The sequence below is a fragment of the Dama dama genome, chromosome 1 (assembly GCF_033118175.1).
Source record: "Dama dama isolate Ldn47 chromosome 1, ASM3311817v1, whole genome shotgun sequence".
Classification (NCBI taxonomy): Eukaryota; Metazoa; Chordata; class Mammalia; order Artiodactyla; family Cervidae; genus Dama; species Dama dama.
In genome coordinates this window covers 63459662-63473939 of record NC_083681.1, presented here as the reverse complement: position 1 = coordinate 63473939, position 14278 = coordinate 63459662, and the positions used below count along the sequence as shown (strand labels likewise).

Here is a 14278-nt window from a genome sequence, read left to right as displayed (position 1 = left end):
GAGAAAAAGCACTTAGGACAATGTCTGGGTGGTAGCTGGCCCTCCATCAGTGGTAGCCGTCACTTCTGTTGATGACCGTGATGTCATCATTCTTGTTAGAAATCTCAGGCACGTTTTGCCCCGTCCACTCATTTTACAGATGGGAACGTCATGGCTCTGGCTGATTATCTGATCTCCAACAACTTAGTGGATGAATAGCCCCAGGGCCCAGGCCTGCTGGCTTCAGTCTAGCGCTCTCCCACAGGGGCCTAGCCCTTTCGCAACTGATGGAATTGGATCATCATCATCTTAATCCTCTGGGAGCTATCTAGTGAATGCAGGGCCGAGGCAGGCAGGGCCTGACACAGAGCGAGAAGGTGGCAGGTGGAGGCCCCAGCTTCCCTGAAGGAAGCATCAGCAGGGAGGTGGGGTCAGAGCATGGGCCCTCCGCCCCAGCTGTTTCTGCTTTGTGGAGAAATTGTTGTGGTTGCCAGAGCTTGGCTGGGAAGGCAAAAGGGCCGAGAAAACATCTGGAGAGGGCAGGGACGGGGAGCGAGGGGCCTTGCTTATTGGTCGGTGAGGTCCCCCAGGGTGCCTGAGGCTGGGTCACCCAAGCAAAGTTGACTGGGAGAGGAGGCGGAGGTACCTCCCTGGGACCCGCTGCCCCCAGGCTGGGCGGCTTGGCCCTCAGGCTGTGACCATGGCCATTGGCTGCGGTGCTGGCCAGGGAGGTGCTCTTCTGTGGGCATTGTGCCTGGAACCCCTGGGATGTCTTTGTGGCCACCCTCTGGCTTTCCTCCTGGGAGGATTCCCAGGGCCTGATGCTCTGAAACATGGCATCAGGGTTCCTGTGTGACCCAAGCTGCTCATCTGTATGAGATTGTCGCAGCCACTCTGGAGTGGTAACATACACACGAGTGTGTTTAGATAGCCCATTATTTACAAACCGCACTGTCTGTGGCACAAAGAAATTGGTTGCAAAGTCATTTTTCCATGAATCATTTCAAATGAGTGTTAGACACATGGAAAATTGGAACCACCATGAGGAAAAAAGAATCCCCAAATATCAGATTTGGGCACGGTAAGGAGGACACCTTAAGAATACCCAGGCGGGTGGACGGCCCGACAGCTCTCTGATGGCCCAGCCCCTGGCTGCTAAGCAGGTCCTGCTAGGCTTGGGCTCCCTCTGGAGCCCTGCCACCCAAGGGAGGCCCTGCGCCCTTGGAGAGCCAGGCTGGCCTTCCTGCCGCAGGCCGGGCCATGTGTCCCTATGAGGTGCTGCTGCTCTGACACCCTCAGCAGAGCCCTGGGGACCCTCTTCCTCCTCTGCACAAAGAGGCTGGAACTTGCCGGGGCTCCAGGGATACACCCTTTGCTTCTGCGAGTCTGGCACTGTCTCTGTCCTCTTCCCTCTCCCTCTTCATTCCCTTGAGGTTCCTCCCTCTGTCCCAGGTCTAGAGCATGGGGTCAGGTCTCCCAACCAGAATAGGGCAGAACCTCTGGGTCTGCTTGGGGACTCAATGGTTTGTCTGGCTCTGTTGGGATTAATGGACCTCTCCCGTGATCTCCCACACGTGGGCTAAGGAGCTCAGTTTGGTAACTTGGGTTGGGCCCATGACACCATTGATGGTGCCACTCCAGTCCGTCTCATAGGTTTCCTCTTTGAAGAAACTGCTCTTCTCCCTTCCCGCTGGGGGCTGTGTGTGACCACGAGCATGCTGACAAAGGGCGGGTGGGTCATGCGTTCATCCCTCCGTGAAGCTCATCCTGGGTCCCTGCTACCCACAGGTCGCCTCTACGCTAGTCAGTGGGGCCCAGTATCTCTCCATAAGGACTGTCCTCCCCATGGCCTCCTGCTCTAGGTTTGGAGGGAGGAGGGAAGTAGGGACTGCAAGGGGGCAGCATTGCAGGGGCACAAGGAGGCACTCTAACGTGCTCCCATCTGCCACCACAGTGAGCCGGGCAGCAGTGGGAAGGGAGCACAGGCTTCAGACAGAGACTTGAGCTCAGATCCAGCCTCCCACATAGGGCCCTCCACGCCTCAGGCTCCCCGTCTGTAAAATGGGGCTGTGAGATAACACACGTGAAAGGAGCCGCCTCTTCCTTTTAAAGGGCAGCTCTACCTACTTCTGCTTCTTCCGTGCCCCACAATGAATCAGCAAGGTACGTGCTAACATTACAAATGAGGGCACAGGGCCGGGGGGCACCGAGCTGCTGAGTACCCAGGCAAGGATTCAAATCAGGTCTCTCTGACCTGAAGCCCTTCACCAGCCAGGCTACAGCATTCCCACCCATGGCTGAGACCCTGTCCTAAAGCTCTAAGAAAACCTGGGTGGGTCCCATCCCTGGGGACCCACCTCCTCCAGGGCCATTCCGTCCCCACCAGCCTCTTCTCTCCCAGGACACCTTCCTCGCCTCCTGGGGAGGGCCCCTGCAGCTGGAACCTTCCTGCACCCTCCCAGGATCCCGTTCTTGCTGGCAGCTTTGCATCACAGGCACCAGCGAGGCATACGGCAGAGTCTCAAACACAGGATTAGTCCCAGCTGCCACCCTGCAGGGCACATCATCACCCATGACTGAGCTCCGAAAGTGAAAGCACTTGCTGTCAGAGATCCAGGGTTACCCAGGGAGATGGGGGGAGCCTCCTTTCCCCTGCTTCATGGTCTGGAGGAAAACGGACAACCATCTGGCTCAGCATGGTCCTCGCTCACTGTGCCGGGAGGCAGAGGGACGGGGGCCAGAACAGAGGGCATGGTCCTCCTGAGATTGCGGAGTTTGGGGAAGTGGAGAGGGAGGTCGTGGAGACATGCAGGAGCGGAGGGAGGTCTGCTGTCTTGCCAGTGAATTGCTGGACAAGAACATCATGTAGCAGAGCACATGGAGGGAGACAGATACAGCTAGAGAGGCAGAGGGGGCGGAGGTGGGGAGGGGGCAGAAATCTGGCTTTCTGCCTCTGAACCTTGGGCATTGAGCAGGGCTCAGACTTCCCAAAAAGTGCTGCCAGCAGCCCGGAAAAGCCAGACACCTGTGGAATATCTGGGAATACTGGGAATGAAGGTGGGCCACTTGTCTACACCCCAGTCCGTTTGCTTGAGCTTCACGCCCTGGCCCCTGACTTCCCACTCCCCGGCCCTGCACGGTGCCCCTCTGTGTGGAGAAGCACGCTCCAAGGGCTCGGGCCCTGCTGGTGTTCGGGAGGCTGAGCCAGGAGGAGCGTCTGATTTGGGATGCAGCTTAGAAACATCTGGTGTCCTGTTTCTTAGCCAACGGAGCACAATCGGAGGGGAAAACTGCAATTCAAAGAGATCTCACTTCTCACTGTCTGATTTTAGAACCTTCAACCTGTCCCTTAGTCTCTGCAGAGCCCGAGTTCTATACTCCTCACAGTCACCCATAAGTTATGAGTGCTAGGGAAATAATGCAGGCAGGACTTTTTTAGAGCGGGACCTGGACACTGTGAATGCTCGGCATTAGCTTCTATGCTGATTAGTATCAGGCAGAAGGAATAAGCGAATGCCAAGACCACGTGGCAGGAGATAGAGGGAGGACCTGGGGGGCAAGAGAGAGAAACTGTATGAAAACAAGGAAATACAGTCCAGAATGATGCCCAAGGGGGCTGGGACCTCAGGGGCCAAGGCAAGGGGAGGCCTGAGCCCATGGCCTAGGAAGCCTGCCCTGCTGTCTAGCTCCATGGTCTCTGGGATTGACTGGGTCCCACTTTCCCCCTCCCCCCCACCTCCCCTCTCAGCACCTGGACTGCTCTGAGAATGAAGGTGCTAGGAAGGCCTTCCTATGCTGCTGTGAGGAGAGGCCCTCCTACTAGGAGCCACCCCAGAGCTGTCTGGTACGTGCTCTTGCACCCCGGGCAAGGTCAGAAGTGGCACGGGGCCTGGAGTGCTGGTTTGATGCCACACTTAGTCCCCAGTTCCCATGGAGCTATTTTTGCTCAAAGTCCCTTTCCAGGTGGGATCCCAGAAGAAGGTACTATGTGTCCAGCCCAGCCCTTGGGTGCCCTGATCCATGTCTTGCTGGTCAAGAGGGTTCCTGCAAGTATGTGGACAGAACTCGGAAAAGCTGGAGTTAGCAAAGATGTGAGCCCACAGGGTTCTGGCCCACTCTACCTAAAGTCCACACCATGACCTCAGCTACTGCCCAAGACTGGGGGCTCCACTGGCCTCTTGGGTCATCCCAGAGGTGTCATCTCTGCTATCTTCTAGCAGTGTGACATGTCAGCCCATCTTTCCAGGCCTCCAGTTTCTTTAATGGTAAAATGGTGGAGATAATAAGATGCTACTGGCATTAAATGAGTTGAGTACAGTAAAGCTGTGTTAAACGGTGGCTGGCGCCCTGCCCCCCGCCCATTATAATGGTCATCAGCCTTCTTAGATGATGTGTTTGACATTGAGGATAGTCTCTCTTCATTGACCTAGGATGATGTTTCTTTACAAGTGGTTCTCGAGCAGCATCTGGGTTAGTAATATGACTACAACTCATACAGTTACTACTGCTACTACTGTTGATACTCCTGAGATAACTACTGCCACTACCAATAATGATAATTAACAACGCAACTCCTAAAATGACTCCTACTTCCAAACACTCCTGCTGATTATAGTTAGCATTATAGAGCACATATTAAGTGACAGATACGCTACTATCTTAAGCACTTTACTTATTAACTCACATTTCTTGCTATACTTCTGTTGATCAGCAGGGAAGGGATATAAGAGAATTATGAAGGAGTGCCTTATGTGATTGAGTCTCCTGCCTAATAAGAGAGGCGAAAACAAGACAAGGGGGGAAAAAAAAGCATGAACCAGCAGATAGTGTTAGAGGAAGCTTGATTATCTGGTACTTCGTTAGGTCAGCTCTCAGGCCCTGCCATTGGCCTGGATTCAATCCCAGCTGTGTTACTTATGAGCCGGTGGCCTTGGTCATTTAGCCTCTATGCCTCAGTTTCTTCTCAGCAAAGGACGAGCAGTGCAGACTGCATAGGAATGTCGCAGGGATTGAGTTAGTATGTGCCAAGTATTAGTGCTTGGCACACAGTATGTGTCAGTCATCATCATTTTCTTTTCCTTCTTCTTCATCATCATACTCACCATGCTGTTCCAGAAGATCTTAGAGAAGGCTGGCATCCTTGGAGGGGGGTGGGCATGTTAGAACAGACTGGGCTTCTAACTGGGCCTTAAAGAGCAGCTGCAGGACACTGGGACAGATGGGGTGTGGACAGCAGAAGTCACAGAGGGATTTTGTTGTTTTATGGTGTGTATTTCATGACCAACATGGATCTACTTTTTTTTTTTTTTTTTTTGGCTATGCTGGGCTTTCATTGCTGTGTGCAGGCTTTCTCTAGTTGTGGCCCATGGGGGCCACTCTTCATTGCAGGGCACAGGCTTCTCATCGCAGTGGCTTCTCTTGTTGCAGCCGCAGGCTGTAGGTAGGTGCACGGACTCAATCGTTGCAGCCCTCAGGCTCTAGAGTGTGCTGTCTTCAGTAGTTGTGGTGCACAGGCTTAGCTGTTCTGTGGCACATGGGATCTTTCCAGACCAGGGATCGAACCTGTGGCCCCTACATTGGCAGGTGGATTTTTAACCACTAGGACCTGGACAACCAGGAAGCTCAGATCTACATTTTTTCAAATACAGAATAGGTGTATGTGTGTGTTTTTAAGTCATCACTGGTTGTTGTTTGTCTAGGCAGATACTTCTAGGTGGGGCTTGAGTGGTTTTCCCGTGGAGACCTGCATCCTCAGAGGTGTGTGAGGATCAAGCCAGCCTCTCCTCCTCCAGCGACATGATCTGAACATGTCTCCTTACCTCCTGAACCCTGGTTTCCTCCTGTGTAGAGTGAAGATCCCAGAAGTACCTGCTTCCTGGAGGAGCCTCAAAATCCTGGGGCAGGGCTTCCAACACACATGAAGCCCACAGTGAGGAGAGGCTCTTCTTTGTTCCAGTCCGGATGCAGGAGGGGGCTGTTTCCCCTCGGATGAGCACTTTACATAAATAGGAGGCACCCGCAGATAGGCTGAGTGTTCAGTCTGAAGAAATGGGCTCGTTAATCTTTTGCTCAGCTTGCGAAAGTGTTTTCTTATCAAATAATAGAGATGATGGCAGTGATGGCTTTGTGCTCCTGACTTGTGGTTCTCTTAAATACCATTTCAAGAAGATTTGCAATGTTAAGCTCTTTTCTTCCTGCTCCCCCCTTTTGTGCATGAAATTTCCATCTGTTTACCCAGAATGGAAGTAAAAGAAATAAAAATAGCTGTTGGGTGAATTAAGTACTTGTTTCCCTGCACTCCTCAGGCTGGTGCGTCCAGGGACCTCTGAAGCCACTTGTCTGTGGTCTGCAGTGCACACAGGGAGCCATCCCTCCCACCCCTAGTCATTCCCCATCCTTCTGTCTCCTTTTCATTTTCCTCCAAGCTCCTCCTCTGTCTGAAGCTACCTTGTCTATGGATTTGCTTACTTCCTTTTCTGCCCTCTGCTCACCCCTCTAGACGGTACACGCCAAGGGTCAGGATAACCACTGTGACTCCAGCACAGAGACTCCAGCACAGAGACTCCAAGCACTCCTTGGCACAGAATAGGCAGTTAAGTATTTTGTTCAGTGAGGTGGGCTATAGAGCCTAAAGGTTGGACTTTTGGAGTCAGAAAGACCATCCGTGGGGTCTCTGCTCTGCCGTTGATGAGCTGTGTGAATATGGGCACGTTAATTTATCAGGCCTCAGTTTTCCCAGATTTTCATGAAAAATGGCTTGATCTGCTTGCCAGGTTTTTTGTAGGGATCAAATGAGGTAATCCATTGAAAGGATTTAGCACAGAGTAAGCTCTTCATACATGGTAGCTGCTATTAGCTGTATAATTACTATTTTCATAAACCTGTGAAAGGACTCATAACTAAATCATGTTTAATGCTTAAATAACCCAAAACAATGGTGATTTTAAAAATCACCTCTACTCAAAATGCTTGTTTTCTTTTCCTCTCATATATACCTCCTTCAGTCTCTGCCTCTAATTCCCTCTTAACTCACCCTGACAGTAGCCAGCGAACCAGGCAAGTGACAGAGATGAGGTAGACCAGATGGACCAAAGGACTAGCTCAGTGAGGACTGCTTTGAACAGAAATATGTACAAACTTTGGATTTATCACAGCCCACCATCCAAGAATCTCAAAGAACTCTAAACACTGGATTTCATCCACCCAGTGGTTCGCAAACTGAGCAGCGAGACAAATGCTCCAAATTCAGTGGCGTACTTGTCTCCCAGGCCCCTTGCTGACTGGTTTGGCCCCAGAGCCTACACAGGACAGGCTGTCACTGTCAAGTGTTAAGTGTGGGAGTGGTATGAACTGATATATGTTTACATGGGCTATAGGCATCTGGGGGCTTCCCTGGTGTCTCAGCTGATAAAGAATCTGCCTGCAATGCGGGAGACCTGGGTTCAGTCCCTGGGTTGAGAAGACCTCTTGGAGAAGGGAAAGACTTCCCACTCCAGTATTCTAACCTGGAGAATTTCATGGACTGTATAGTCCATGGGGTCGCAAAGAGTCGGACACAACTGAGCAACTTTCACTTTACTTCACAGGCATCTGGCCAAAACTTTTTTTTTTTTAATATTTATTTTTATTTTTGGCTGCACTGGGTCTTTGTTGCTGTGTTCAGGCTTTCTCTAGTTGCGGCAAGTGGGGGCTACTCTTTAGTTGCAGTGCACGGGTCGCTCACTTTGATGGTTTCTCTTGCCACAGAGCACAGGCTCTAGGGTGTGATGGGCTTCAGAGTTGCAGCTCACAGGCTGTTGCCCCATGGCATGTGGGATCTTCCAGGACCAGGGATCAAACCTGTGTCCCCTGCATTGGCGGGCAAATTCTTAGCCACTGGACCACCAGGGAAGTCCTGGACAGTTTTATGGCTTATAAAGCACTTTATAACCACAGCTGTCTAGCAGTTCCTCACAAGCTCTCAAGGGAAGCTCTCGAAGGAAGGCACAGACTGAGGCCTTCTCTCTCAGCAGAGGGCAAGATGGACACCCAAAGTCACCCAAAGTCACAGCTAGAAAGAGACAGCTCTGAGCTTAGACGAGGAAAGCCAATCATAAGGCTACAGTGAATTCATGGTGTCACAGGCGATACCTCCCTTCTGCCTTCCAGGGGAGAGAGAACAAGACCCTGGAAGCTCGTCCCTCCATCAGCACCTCCTGTGACTCGGGCTGCTGGCTCTCAGCTCCTCGGGGCCTCTTCCCCCACAGGCTTGAGTTTGCTGGCTCTGGGTGGCCGGCACAGGTGGGCATCCATCCAGCTGTCGAGGAGGAGTGAGCCAGGGATGGGGGCAGACAGAGGGAGCCGCAGTGCCAGGTAACAGAGGCTGGAGACAGGATCCTAGCCCAGCGTTGACGAGTGCCCCGGGGGCTGCCTGCTGCGTAAGACTTCCTGCCCCATTGTTGCGCCCACCCGTCCCCACCGGGAAGGAGAGGACCGGGAACTGCCCGGCCCGGGGATGTTTTTATAACACGCAGCCACAATCCCCTTTGTCTACAGCATCGCCAGGCTCCCAGAGAGAGCCTCGATGCTGGGAAGTCCCAATTCCAGGGAATGGAGTTTGCTTTCTCAAAGAAGGCAGCTTCAGAGGCTGAGCCGTGGACTTTCCAGACCCCCGGGGATGGGGCAGGATAGGAGCTCAGGCGATGTCTACAGTCACATGGGTTGGGCTCTGGCCTGCTCCTACTTGCCTGCCAGCCAGCTCCCAGACCTCCCTCCTCCCACAAGACCAATGCCTCTGACTGCCACCTCCTTGACTGTTTTCATATTTCCGATTTGGGGAAATAAGGCTCTTAATGGGTCCAGAGTGTTCCCTTGGGGCTTTGGGCCCCAGCCCAGCACCCCAATCCCTCCTGCCTTCAGTACTGATGAAATTGTGGGCACAGAGGCTGGAGGTGGGCACAGCAGGCCTATGGGCACGCTACGGTAACTCTTTTCTCCCACGTGCCTGCCTTCCAGTTCTCCACCAGCCAGGGGCTCAGAGCTTTTCATGCGTGACAGTTTGGTCTCTGGAAAGACTCTGGAGTCTCTCATTTTAGAGCCAGACAGATCACCAATGGCTAGCTATGTGACCTTGGATGTATGTCTAAACCTCCCAAAGCCTTGGTTTCCACATTTGTAAAACGCAGACTAATAGTTATACCTCCCTTACAGGGTAGCTGTTAAAGGGTAGAGTTTGCAGAATGGCCTCATGCCTACTTGGCACATAATAGGCCCTCAGCAAATCTTAGCAATGTGGCTTTACTGCTTTACTGCCCAGGCCAGTGTCTTCCCTGAAGCTGCAGTTGGGCTGGGGGTACAGAAAGCATGATCAAGTGCTGGGAACCTTTTTCTCTGACTGAGTTGGAGTGTACTGCCTCTATAGCACGGGTCAAATTCACTGGTAACCAGTCGGGAATGTTCCTCTTACGCACGTGCTTCTCTGTCAGGCCTCAAGAACCATGCCCCTACCGCCTCCTAGAAGTTTCTGGAAACTGTTTTTTTTTTAATCCATTCATCACGTGCTCAGTTATGTCCAACTCTTTGTGACCCCATGGACTGTAGCCGGCCAGGCTCCTCTGTCCATGGGATTTTCCAGACAAGAATACTGGAATGGGTTGCCATTTCCTCCTCCGAGAGATCTTCCTGACCCAGGCATCAAACCCTTGTCTCTTGTGTCTCCTGTGTTGCAGGTGGATTCTTTACCACTTGAGCCATTGGATTGATTGATTTGGGTGTGCTGGGTCTTAGTTGCAGCACTTGGGATCTTCATTGCTGTGTGTGGCATGTTTTAGCTGTGGCACATGGAATCTTAGTTCCCTGACCAGGGACCCAACCCAGGCCCCTTGCATTGGGAACATGGAGTCTTAACTAACCACTGGGCCACCAGGAAGTCTCTTCTGGAAATGCTTTACCTGACTGTGTGAATGGGCCCCTTTTCTGCCTTAGACTCTGGGGTATGGGAGAAGGCAGATGCTGTGTGATGATACCCAGCTGAATCCAGACAGGAATACCTATTCAGAGACTAAATAAAAGACCCGACCACCACCCCACTGCTCAGCAGGTGTCCACGGGATAAGTGGAGCAGGACAGCTAAGCCATAGGCTCCTCCCCAGCCTGACTTGTTGGCCGAGGTCCATGAGTGGTGGCAAGCACCCTCACCATGTTTTTGAAAGCGTTGTATTCAAAAGAAGGAGCTTGTGTTTGAGCAGGCTAGAGGCCCTTGCCGGTCTGACTTCTTTCACATGGTGAAAGAACTGTGGTCTGGTCTCTTGTCAGCCATCACAGACGCTGAGCCTGGGTGACTCTGCGTCTCTTACACCTTCGTGCAGCAGTGAGCCCGTGGGTGAGGTTGGCTGGGAGGCCAAGGGAGCCACACCCTAGCCAGGTGGAGAGAGGCCTGCTTTCACCCCGCTCCACTCCAGGTGTGTGGGAAGCAGCAATACTCAGCCGGCTGGGCCAGCTGCCGACCAGCCAGGCCACCATGCGGGAGGGCCTTGGCCTGAGAGACAGGCCAGATGGATGCCTTGAACCTCGCAGCACTGGGAGCCCTCCCTGCTGGGGGGGGAGAGGGTGGAGGGGTGCAGTCTCCATTGAAATCTGTAACATTCGCCCACATAAGAAGCCACCCTGGAGTCAGGCCCAGTTATCACAGACAGATGGCTGTGTCCCCTGAATCGCGGGGACATCTGCTGAACCACACCTGCCGTTGCCTCCCTGGACGGCTCCACCCTCCCAGAAAAACCACCTTAGTCCCGGTCAGCCGAGATCCCCCCAGGAGGTGGTTCCTGCGTAGAAAATTCTCCTGTGAAATGGTTATCTTTTCATCAGGGGAATATTTTCTTTCTTTTCTGAAGAGAGCCATTTGTTAATACCCAAGTCAGCTCAGGCATCCAAGACTGGAAGACGACGTGCTTCCCCATTTCATGAGCTCATCTGGTTGACTTAGAGCTCGGGGACCCTGCAGAGAGCACTAGAGTAAGAGCGGACCCCGGAGAACATGTTCACAGCTTGAGGGCTCTGCCGCCAGGCGTGAGGGACGTGCTATACATTTCTAAATTCAAAAGTTGAGTCTAACATGGGCTTCTGTCCTGAGGGATGGGCAACAGCAGTCTCTGCCTTCAGAGAAAGTATAGTCTGAGGAAAAAGCGGACAAGAAGAATGCAAACAAACAAAATGATTACAACTGGTGTATGTGTTGGGGTTTCCTAGGTGGCACTAGTGGTAAAGAGCATGCCTGCCAATGCAGGAGACATAAGAGATGTGGGTTCCATCCCTAGGTCAGGAAGAGCCCCTGGAAGAGAAAATGGCTACCCATTCTGGTATTCTGGCCTGGAGAATCCCACAGACAGAGGAGCCTGGCGGGCTACAGTCCATGGGGTAGCAGAGAGTCAGACATGACTGAAGCAAGTTAGCATGCATGAGCAGAATAGAGAGCAGGCTCAGGGTGGATGGGCAGAGAGGGCCTCCCCCTGCCTGCAGGGGACCCCTGAGCCAGGCAAGGTGCTTTACCCAAGTGGTAAATGCTAGGGTGACCGGGTGTTTGTGTTTGCCTGAGACACTTGTCTCTTTTTTTTTTTTTTTATTTTATTTATTTATTTTTTTTCCAGTGGGTTTTGTCATACATTGATATGAATCAGCCATGGATTTACATGTATTCCCAATCCCGATCCCCCCTCCCACCTCCCTCTCCACCCGATTCCTCTGGGTCTTCCCAGAGCACGAGGCCGGAGCACTTGTCTCGTGCATCCCACCTGGGCTGGTGATCTGTTTCACCATAGATAGTATACATGCTGTTCTTTTGAAATATCCCACCCTCACATTCTCCCACAAAGTTCAAAAGTCTGTTCTGTATTTCTGTGTCTCTTTTTCTGTTCTGCATATAGGGTTATCGTTATCACCTTTCTAAATTCCATATACATGTGTCAGTATGCTGTAATGTTCTTTATCTTTCTGGCTTACTTCACTCTGTATAAGGGGCTCCAGCTTCATCCATCTCATTAGGACTGGTTCAAATGAATTCTTTTTAATGGCTGAGTAATATTCCATGGTGTATATGTACCACAGCTTCCTTATCCATTCGTCTGCTGATGGGCATCTAGGTTGCTTCCATGTCCTGGCTATTATAAACAGTGCTGCGATGAACATTGGGGTGCACGTGTCTCTTTCAGATCTGGTTTCCTCAGTGTGTATGCCCAGAAGTGGGATTGCTGGGTCATATGGCAGTTCTATTTCCAGTTTTTTAAGAAATCTCCACACTGTTTTCCATAGCGGCTGTACTAGTTTGCATTCCCACCAACAGTGTAAGAGGGTTCCCTTTTCTCCACACCCTCTCCAGCATTTATTGCTTGTAGACTTTTGGATAGCAGCCATCCTGACTGGTGTGTAATGGTACCTCATTGTGGTTTTGATTTGCATTTCTCTAATAATGAGTGATGTTGAGCATCTTTTCATGTGTTTGTTAGCCATCTGTATGTCTTCTTTGGAGAAATGTCTGTTTAGTTCTTTGGCCCATTTTTTGATTGGGTCATTTATTTTTCTGGAATTGAGCTGCAGGAGTTGCTTGTATATTTTTGAGATTAATCCTTTGTCTGTTTCTTCATTTGCTATTATTTTCTGCCAATCTGAGGGCTGTCTTTTCACCTTACTTATAGTTTCCTTTGTAGTGCAAAAGCTTTTAAGTTTCATTAGGTCCCATTTGTTTAGTTTTGCTTTTATTTCCAATATTCTGGGAGGTGGGTCATAGAGGATCTTGCTTTGATTTATGTCGGAGAGTGTTTTGCCTATGTTCTCCTCTAGGAGTTTTATAGTTTCTGGTCTTACATTTAGATCTTTAATCCATTTTGAGTTTATTTTTGTGTATGGTGTTAGAAAGTGTTCTAGTTTCATTCTTTTACAAGTGGTTGACCAGTTTTCCCAGCACCACTTGTTAAAGAGGTTGTCTTTTTTCCATTGTATATCCTTGCCTCCTTTGTCAAAGATAAGGAGACACTTGTCTCTTATGCTTTTTCTTATGCCTGCTGTCCCAGTGTTGCTGGCAGGAACACTCCTCTTCCTTCTTAAATGTGGTCCAGCTTGGTGACAGATTACACAGTTACCATGCTTAATACTCATCATTCCCAAGATGAAAGAGGTGGTGTAGAGTCCAGAAAATGGGAAGCCAGAGTCAGCTTACTAAGCTAGGTGGCAGTAGAGTGTACTATTTGGGAGCTTGGATCCTGGGGGTACCCTGCCTGGGACCACCTCCCCGCTCTGCCACTTACTAGGTGTGTGACCTGGAGCAAGTTACTTGACCTCTACAGGCCTCAGTTTCCCCGTGTATAAAATGGGGACAATAATAATACCTGTTTCCTAAAGTAGCGATGAGGATGAGATGAGTCAATACATGTAAAAGGCTTAAAACTATGCCAGGTGCTTAGCAGATGCTCTGTACACACTAGCTGTTTGTGTTTCCTGAGTAATCCTGGCTGCCTCGGGAGCTGGGCCAGGATACCCAAGGATACCCCGATTGCTACACTATTGGCCTCCCATCCATAGCTCATGTTGAGGTTCCCTGACGGGCAACCAATGGGAAGAGGTAGGGAAATCGTTCACAGCTAATCATGACTTGGTTGTAATCTAAATTTATATCCATATGCATATCTGAGCAAGTAGAGGTTTTTCTGGTGCCTCTAATCTGTACCAGATGGGTTTTAATAAGAAAAGCATATTTCCCCGAAGAAAGCCTTAAGCCCTGCCTCTCACAGAAGTCACCTGACCCCAGGTGGATATTCTGCCAGGGGTCAGCTGCCGGGTCCAAGGCCAAGGGGCTGTGGCAGGGGGGAGGTAGTCCTCAAAGTCAGAAGAGAGATGCCTGCTCAGCTCTGACTCCAAGCTGAGCCAAACCACTCTGGTTTACCAAGCCATTCTAGAAAAATAATTAGTCCAAGATGTGAGACAGACTAGAATCGCGTCCTTTGTGCTGGGAGTGGAATCTGACTTCATTTGGGACAATGTTGGTTTCATTCTCCATGGATGTTTTGGCTTGGTGTTAGGCCACCGCAGCCCTCTGGAAATCTTGGGGGACCTAGGGGTAAGGGCCTCAGAGTTGGCAAAGCAGAGCCAACCTTGACTTTCCCAGAGCAGTTTCTGCTTGAAGAGCTGGCAGTTGATTGGGAAAAGGTTGGCATCTTTGCAGGTTCCTGATGGTGCCACTTGCCAGGCCCAATCCAGGCAGCATGGCAGGGTGGGGTGCAGAAGCAGTGTGCTTCTGAGCAAGATCCTGGAGAGAGAAGGGTTGGAGGGA

General features: G+C 51.1%; 1 protein-coding gene across 1 annotated transcript in view; it reads left to right on the top strand.

Annotated features, from left to right (window-relative positions):
• Positions 1–14278, top strand: part of ABTB2 (ankyrin repeat and BTB domain containing 2) — a 185471-nt gene that overhangs the window by 141263 nt on the left and 29930 nt on the right. The window lies entirely within an intron of this gene.